Source organism: Canis lupus, chromosome 27 (genome assembly GCF_048164855.1).
Source record: "Canis lupus baileyi chromosome 27, mCanLup2.hap1, whole genome shotgun sequence".
Taxonomy (NCBI): domain Eukaryota; kingdom Metazoa; phylum Chordata; class Mammalia; order Carnivora; family Canidae; genus Canis; species Canis lupus.
Window position 1 is genome coordinate 34,120,887 of NC_132864.1, and position 8,703 is coordinate 34,129,589.

At 42.7% G+C, this 8,703-nt stretch overlaps 1 pseudogene; it reads left to right on the forward strand.

Moving 5' to 3' along the window:
• Positions 1-7,446: 7,446 nt before the first annotated feature.
• On the forward strand, positions 7,447-8,190 carry LOC140619064 (large ribosomal subunit protein uL30 pseudogene; annotated as a pseudogene).
• The last annotated feature ends 513 nt before the right edge of the window (positions 8,191-8,703 follow it).

Sequence of the window (8,703 nt, forward strand, 5' to 3'; positions counted from 1 at the left end):
AATATAAATAAAAGTTAAACTGAGATATGATGTCACATCAGTCATAACAACTAACAGACACAACATAGGAAACAGCAGGTGTGGGCAATGATGTGGAGAAAGGGGAAACGTCTTGCACTGTTGACGGGTGTGCAAACTTGTGTAGCTCCTTTGGAACACAGTTTGAAGGATCATCAAAGCGTTAAAAATAGAAATAGACTGTGATTCAGCAATTGCCCTCGTGGTATTTACCCAAAGAATACAAAAATACTAACTCAAAGGGATACATGCTCCCAGAAGTTCATAGTGGCACTTTGAGTAATACCAGAGTGAGCCCAACTGATAAATGGTTAAAGAAGTTATTTATATACATATATATAATGGAATATTACTGAATCATAAAAAGAATCACATTTTATCATTTGCAAAGATGGGGATGGAGCTAGGGTGTATAATGCTAAGTGAAATAAGTCAATCAGAGAAAGACAAAAGCATATAATTTCACTCATGGAGAATTAACAAATGAAACAATGCATCATAGGGGAAAAAGAGAGGAAAACAAGAACAAATCCTTAACTCTAGAAACTAACTAATGCTTACTAAATGGAAGGTGGGTATAAGGATGGATTACAAAGGTGGTGGGGATGAAGGAATGCACTTGTGATGAGCACGGGCTCATTTATTTAAGTCTTGAATTACTAAATTGTACTCCTATTACACATTGTGTTAAAAATTGAAATGTAAAGAAAAACTTAAATAAAAAAGAGACATCCCAGAGACCAGAGCCAGTTTTAAGTCCAGGGAATCTGTGGAAATTCCACAGCATGATCTTGTCTCCTCTCCTTCTTCTCCCCCTCCTCAGTCACTTCCCCTATTCATGGGAATCTCAGAGGCATCCTTAGGACGGATCCATCTCTGTTTCTTCTTCATTCCTAACATGTGTCTATTTTCATTTCAGGGACCAATTCTTAGATTGTGGCGACTCAGGAGACTTCATGGCAGTGTCCCCAGGAGGGACAGCCACTTTCAGGAATGCCTCCAACACAGGACTCTATCCATACTGGATCTAGAAAAAGATTGGCCAAGTCTGGAGCATTTATTTATAATAAAAACAATAAATATTGATTTCTCAGGCTCCCTTCTTGGAAACAAATCTGACGTGACCATCTCCTAGTACCCCGCCTGAGGACGAGGATGAGTACCCCTGGGGGCTACACTCTAGTGGTGCTGGGCCCAGTGAGAAACCAAGATGAGGATGGGACAATACACTTTGTTTCATCAAGTGTGGATACAAATGTCATGTGCTTACTGACATCTCATGGCCAAACACCTGAGCCCAGAGCACTATAAATGCAGACTGGCCATGGGGAGATGGGCATGGGAAGGGTCTGGATTGATTTCCTTCCCTGGGTGAATACTAACATCAAAAATTTTGTGAGTGATTCAGGAGGCATCAGTTCACAAAAACCCAAAATCAGATATTTCGTCTTACAAAATGTCTGTTGGATCAGGACTATAGATTGAGGCTAAATACATATCCTCTAGAAAAAAGGGAACATTAAAAGTCTTCCTTACAGATAAAACATGAAAAATCAAAGAAGTATTCATTTAGTATTTTCTTGATATTTACTTTATTAGGTTGCATTTCAGTGCAATGAAAGTGTGCTGCATACTTAAAAATAGTAATAATATTTTTTTAAAAGGGAGGCCTGCTTACTTCAGGGGTTGAACTCCTGCCTTCAGCCCAAGCATTGATCCTGGAGTACTGGAATCGTGTCCCATGTTGGGCTCCCTGCATGGAGCCTGTTTCTCCCTCCACATGTGTCCCTGACTCTCTGTGTGTGTGTCTTTCTTGAATGAATAAATAAAAACTTTAAAAAAAAAATAAATAAATAAATAAATAAATAAATAAACAAATAAAATAGTGATACTTATAAGCCTTTTGGGAAAGGATTCTTCTTTCCTAACATCCTCATTTAAATTCTATCCTACCAAAAAACATATGTTGAAATTGTAGAGCTCAGGACTTAAAATGTGACATTATATGCAAAAGGGGTACTGCAGATGTAATTAGTACAGATGCAGTGATTAAGGGGGTGGGTGGTCAAGGTTCACTGTGTCTTAGGCCTGAGCACTAGGATCTGGGATGTTGTGTGAGGACACAGGCCCTGGGAAATTCCATTCTCAGAGCTGGATGGGATCATTTGCTCAGCACCTGAGGCTTCCATTGTGCAATTGAAGAGAAGGGTTCAGTCAAAGAGGGAATTTGGGACCATGAACCGTTTTATGGAATATGAGATTTGGGGGATGTTGCACCATTACTGGGAAAATGCTCAGCCTGCCTCAGTGAAGTTGGGTGATGTGGGTGCGTGAATGAGCATCTGCTATAGCTGCCAACAGGTTAATGGAGACTCTTGTGAGTGGGTGTCCTTAGCCCAAAAGTACTGACTCTGTCTCCCTCTTTCCTTAGTCCCATTGTAGCTTTTCCATAATCCAGGGATGTGAGGGCTGTGGACGTCAAGAGTAAGAACCCTCCCATGTGTACATGTGTTCCTCCCTTAGGGAACCTCTTGATGAGCCCATATTCAAGGTCCCCTTCTCTTGCACAAGAACAGTAGAAACACAGGGGTTACCCTGGCATTGGTACCACAGCTCCCAGGCAGAGATCCTACATTGTGACCCAGAACAGCATTGAATGATCAGCCAGGGGTGCAAGTCTGATTTTCCAGGTATGGGTGTGTTGACAAAAACACCTTCGACCACCTTGGGCTGCCGCCTGAGGAGAGATTGGTCATCATTGCTGTTGAGCAGCATACTACCATTATCACACAGAGAACTTCTGTTTCCTGGGGACGTGTGTTAACATCTATCCTCCACGTCTTATTCCATCACTCCCCTGTCCCTGCCTGTGACCAACAGAGGCTCAGAATCGGGCTACAAATGCTTTGTATCTTGCAAGAAAGAGAATGATTGATAGTTCAGACTTTTTTAAGTGTAAAATGTTAATGAAAATACCTCCTTTTGAACATATTCATCTCCCAATGAAAAAATAGTTATGTGGATTTCAGAACCGATATGACCCCACTGTTGCTGGGCTGCAATGAGAAGAAGGCCAGTTGTGTGACGCAGAAGAATCATGTGGCCTCTGCCCAGGCCCTGCCTATCCCCTGGTGCATTCCTAAGAATTTAGTAGAATTCCCTGTGTCCTGGAATCTTGGTAATATTGATTTTCTCTCTTTCTTTTCATATTGGAGCTTTGCAAGCTCCAGAATTCATGGGTGCTGGGTCATGTTTTCCCAGTGAGCAGATGCGAAAAGACCCCTTACAAAAATGTACACAGAGAACTACTGCACATGTGTAAAGATTTCCCACATGATGTTTCACTGGAGGATTACACACTGAAGCAGTGAGGTAGCACCAGACTCCCATAAGCATGACGAAAATTCAATACCACATCAACATCAGATGGTGCCCAGGATGTGGGGCAGCAGGAACTCTCCTTCACTGCTGGGGGTGGATACCAAATGCCCCAGCCACTTTGGAACATGCCTGGGCAGTTTCTTGCAGAGCTAAACAAAATCTTAGAGATATATAAAAATCCATGCTCCTAGGTAATTCTATATATCAATCACTTGTGTTCACCCAAAATATGTCCCTAAATATTTATTCCTATTTTATTGATGATTGCTAAGCCTAGAAAACAACAAATATGCCCTGCAAATGGTGAATGGGTAAAAAAATTCTAGTATGTCCATACATGGAATGTGATTCAACAATTCAAATACATAAGTTTTCAGGGCAGAAGAAGACATGGGAGAGAATTCCATGTATATTTCTCAGTAAAAGAAGCCAATCTGAAGAGACTAGATTAGTGAGCATGGAGGAATGGGGGACAGGAACCCTGGACACTAGATCAGCCCAAGGTCCGCATGTCTCTTGCAACCACCAGAGAGCAGTGGTGCTCCCTTGAACATCCCCTGGGTGTGTCTGTCTCTGGGCCTTTTGCAGTTGCTCCTGTGTCACTCCTGGGTGAAACCCTACCCCTGACTCCTATACTCTCTTATTCTAAGCTGGAGCCCTGGCTAAAGTCAAAGGAGGAGCTTGTATAACCTTAGGAAAGGGGAAAGTTTGCATGAGAACCCTCCCCCAAAATGTGAGTATCAGGAGAGTACAGAGAATGGGTTGGTAAGCCCAGGCTTGGACGTGGGGCTCAGGATCCAGAGTCTGCGCTGTCTCTGCCCTGTTCCTCACACTCCTCCCTCACTGCATACGTAACTTCCAGATATCCCGGGTGACAATATAAAACTACCTGGAGATCCACTGGGTGGAATAACAAAGTCTCCATTTCTAAAATTAGGCTCTAAGTCCTTCTTATGGGATTCACTGGATTGAGGATAGATGAGATAAAAGGACAGATTTATGTCACCCAACAAAACCTGGACTTCGGTTTGTTGCAAGGTCTCCTCTCATGTGAGTCCTCACCACCGGAAACAAATCCCCCTCCATGAAATGATTCAGTCTGTGCTGAATCAGAAGCCCTCAGTGTCGGGGTCCCTGGGCCAGAGAGTCACCATCTCCTGCTCTGGAAGCACACACATCGGTAGGTTTGGTGTGAGCTGGTACCAACAGCTCCTGGGAAAGGCTCCAAAACTCCTCCTAGACAGTGATGCGGATCAACCATCAGGGGTCCCTGACCGATTTTCCGGCTCCAAGTCTGGCAACTCAGGCGCCCTGACCATCACTGGGCTCCAGGCTGAGGACAAGGCTGACTATTACTGCCAGTCCTTTGATCCCACACTTGGTGCTCACACAGTGCTCTGGGCCTGGGGGGGAAGTGAGACACAAACCTGCCATTCCCAGTGTGACGGGGCTGCCAGTGCAGTCCTGAAAGTTTGGCCAAGTCAGTTCTTCTTTGTTTGTTTGATATAAACAGGTGTCTGAGACTCCCCTCAAGGAATTTGTCTACAATTCTTTCCACATTCTCTTAAACTTCTCCTTGAAGCCTGTCCTTGAGAGCAAGATATTGTATGATTTTCTTACATTGAGCACTGATTCCTGGGTGCCAAAGTCAGCTGCCCTGAGGACAGAGTCCATAACAGGTCAGGGCAGAATCAGGGACCCTGAATCTAGCTCTGTCTGAATCAGGACACATCAGGAGTGTCCAATATGTGTCCTGCTACCCACAGCTCCATGAATGGGCAGCTATATCCTCATGTATTATGATTGCTGGACCTTCTGTGGACCCTGTCCATTCTCTGGCTCCATGTCTGGCAGCTCTGGCTCTCTAACAATTGCTGGTCTGAGCCTGAAGGATGAGGTCATGCTTCACTGCCCCTCTGGTGACAGCATTTCAAGGCTCACATAGAATCTCAGATCCTTGAGAATGGAGACCAGAAACCCTTTGTCATCTGCTGGGAGGGGGAGGCCCCAGAAGCTGCAAAGGCTCAGTGTGTGGCTCCTGTGCCTGCAGTTCCTGTTGCCAACATGGATTCAGGTCTATACAAGGCTGCCACCTGGGTCTCAGTGCTACTCCTTCCCTTGTGTCCCCCAAAGATACTCGAGTAGCATCTTCTGAGAAAAGATGCCTCAAAGAAAAATAAAAGGCCTCAAAGGACACAGAAAGGTCATCTCCCCCATCAGGTTGTGACACAGGGTCTCTTTCTACTTAATACATGGACTGGGGGTGGCAGGGCCAGGTTGCTCATCTCCCACCTGACCTCTGAGGAATCCACATCTCTATCCTTGGTCACTTAGCTATTTCTGGAAGTTTCCAGACGCATGGAATCCTCTGACTCATCTTCAATATGAATGCCTGTTCTTTTTGCTCATTGGGTGATTGCTTCTGTCACTGATGCACCAATTCCAGAGTATCTATATCTGAATCATAGATTTGGATCTTCTGACATAACTCCCTTTCCATTCCCATCAATGCTGAAGTCTAACCAGGTATTTTTTCTTGTTCACTTGCATTGTCTGATACTTGAAGAAAGATGTTGAGTTTATTTATTTATTTTTTAAAGACTTCACTGATTTATTCATGAGAGACACAGAAAGAAATGGAGGCAGAGACTCAGGCAGAGGGAGAAGCAGGTTCCATGCATGGAGCCCAATGTGGGACTCTATCCCGGGATTTCAGGATCATGCCCTGGGCCCAAGGCAGGCACTAAACCTCTGAGACACTCACGGTTCCCCAAAATGTTCAGTTTAATGGTATTTAGGTCACATTTGCACATTCCTGAAATGGTAGAAATGTCTTCCCACCACCACTCCATTAACTATTTTCCTCAGTGTGAGATTGAGTTCTATGTCTGTGCAAGAAACGACTCATCATTGTAAAATTTCTCTGTTTCTATTCCTGTGGTTTTTATGAGGACTTTGCTTTCACATTAGTCAAAATTTCTTTCAAGGTCTAGTGAGATCATGTAATTTTACTCTGTTAATTTATTAGTATGACTGTTCTAAGAGCAATTATCTTTATGAAAACCCACTCCATATCTATAATAATCTACAATGGTTATAGGGTCTGATATATTAGTCTGATAATCTAATCTGACAATCTCACTGCTCATAATTTATTTAGAACATTTGAAACAGTATTTCTTCTTTTTAGTTCACAATATTCCACAATCTTTCTTTTTCTGTATTTTATGTGTCATTTGTATGTATCCTTATTGTCTTTTTTTTAATTTATTTTTTATTGGTGTTCAATTTACTAACATACAGAATAACCCCCAGTGCCCGTCACCCATTCACTCCCACACCCCGCCCTCCTCCCCTTCCACCACCCCTAGTTCGTTTCCCAGAGTTAGCAGTCTTTACGTTCTGTCTCCCTTTCTGATATTTCCCACACATTTCTTCCCCCTTCCCTTATATTCCCTTTCACTATTATTTATATTCCCCAAATGAATGAGAACATATAATGTTTGTCCTTCTCCGACTGGCTTACTTAACTCAGCATAATACCTTCCAGTTCCATCCACGTTGAAGCAAATCGTGGGTATTTGTCATTTCTAATAGCTGAGTAATATTCCATTGTATACATAAACCACATCTTCTTTATCCATTCATCTTTCGATGGACACCGAGGCTCCTTCCACAGTGTGGCTATCGTGGCCATTGCTGCTATAAACATCGGGGTGCAGGTGTCCCGGCGTTTCATTGCATTTGTATCTTTGGGGTAAATCCCCAACAGTGCAATTGCTTTATTTCTGTAAGAGTTTAAAATTTCTATTGTTTTTCAATGTTTAAAATATATATAAGTCATATATATGACATTTATTTTTAGATAGATAGAGAAAGGGAGAGAACGAGTTGTGGAGAGGCAGGGGAGAGGGAGTGAGGGAATCTCTAGCAGACTACCCTCTGAGTGCTGAATCTGACATGGTGAGACTCGATCCCATGACACTGAGGTCATAACCTGAGATAAAATCAAGAATCAGACACTCAAGCTCTTTCCTGGCTGGAACCATGGAGGGTGCAGAACAGAAGAAAAAGAGGGTTCCTGCTGTGCCAGAAACACTTAAGAAAAAGCGAAAGAATTTTGCAGAGTTAAAGATCAAGTGTCTGAGAAAAAAGTCACCCAAAAGATGCTTTGAAAGATAAGGAGGAAGCTAATCTATGAAAAGGCTAAGCAATAACACGAGGACTCCGGGCAGATGTACAGAACTGAGATGCGAATGGCGAGGATGGCGAGAAAAGCTGGCAACTTCTACGTGCCTGCAGAACCCAAATTAGCATTTGTTATCAGGATTGGATGTATCAATGATGTGAACCCAAAGGTTCCAAAGGTGTTACAGCTTCTTTGCCTTGCCAGGTCTTCAATGGCACCTTTGTTAAGCTCAACAGTGCTTCAGTCAACATCCTGAGGATTGTGGAAACATATACAGTAGGGTGTACCCAAACCTGAAGTCAGTGAATGAGTTGATCTACAAGCATGGTTATGGCAAGATCAACAAGAATCGAAATGCTCTGATAGGAAACACATTGATTGCTCGATCTCGTGGTAAATATGGCATCATCTGCATGGAGGATCTGATTCACACGATCTATACTGTTGGGAAACATTTCAAAGAAACAAATAACTTTTTATGGCCCTTCAAATAATCTTCTCCATGTGACAGAATGAAGAAAAAGACCACTCATTTTGAAGAATTTGGAGATGCTGGGAACTGGGAAGACCAGATCAATTGGCTTATTAGAAGGATGAACTAAGGTATCTACCATGATTATTTTTGTAATGTGGCCAGTTAATAAATGACTGCTTTCAAATGGAAAAAAAAAGAATCAGACAATCGCTGAGGCACCCACACACCTGAAAATGTATATATATATAATCAAATCAAACTATGATCTCTGAAGGTTTCTTAGTTTCTTTTGTTTTCTTTCTTTGTTCGTCTGTTTTGTATTTTTTATTGGAGTTCGTTTATCCATGTTATAGTATAACAGCCAGCATCATCCCGTCAAGTGCCCCTTCAGTACCCATCACCCAGACACCCCATCCCCCCGCCAACCTCCCCTTCCACTACAACTTGTTCGTTTCCCAGAGTTAGGAGACTCTCATGATTTGTCACACTCTCTTATATTTCCTACTGATTTTCTCTCCATTCCCTTATAAACCCTTTCACTAATGTTTGTATTACCTGTATGAATGAAACCATAGGTTTGTCCTTCTCCGATTGACTTATTTCACTGAGCACAATATCCTCCAGTTCCATCCATGTCGAA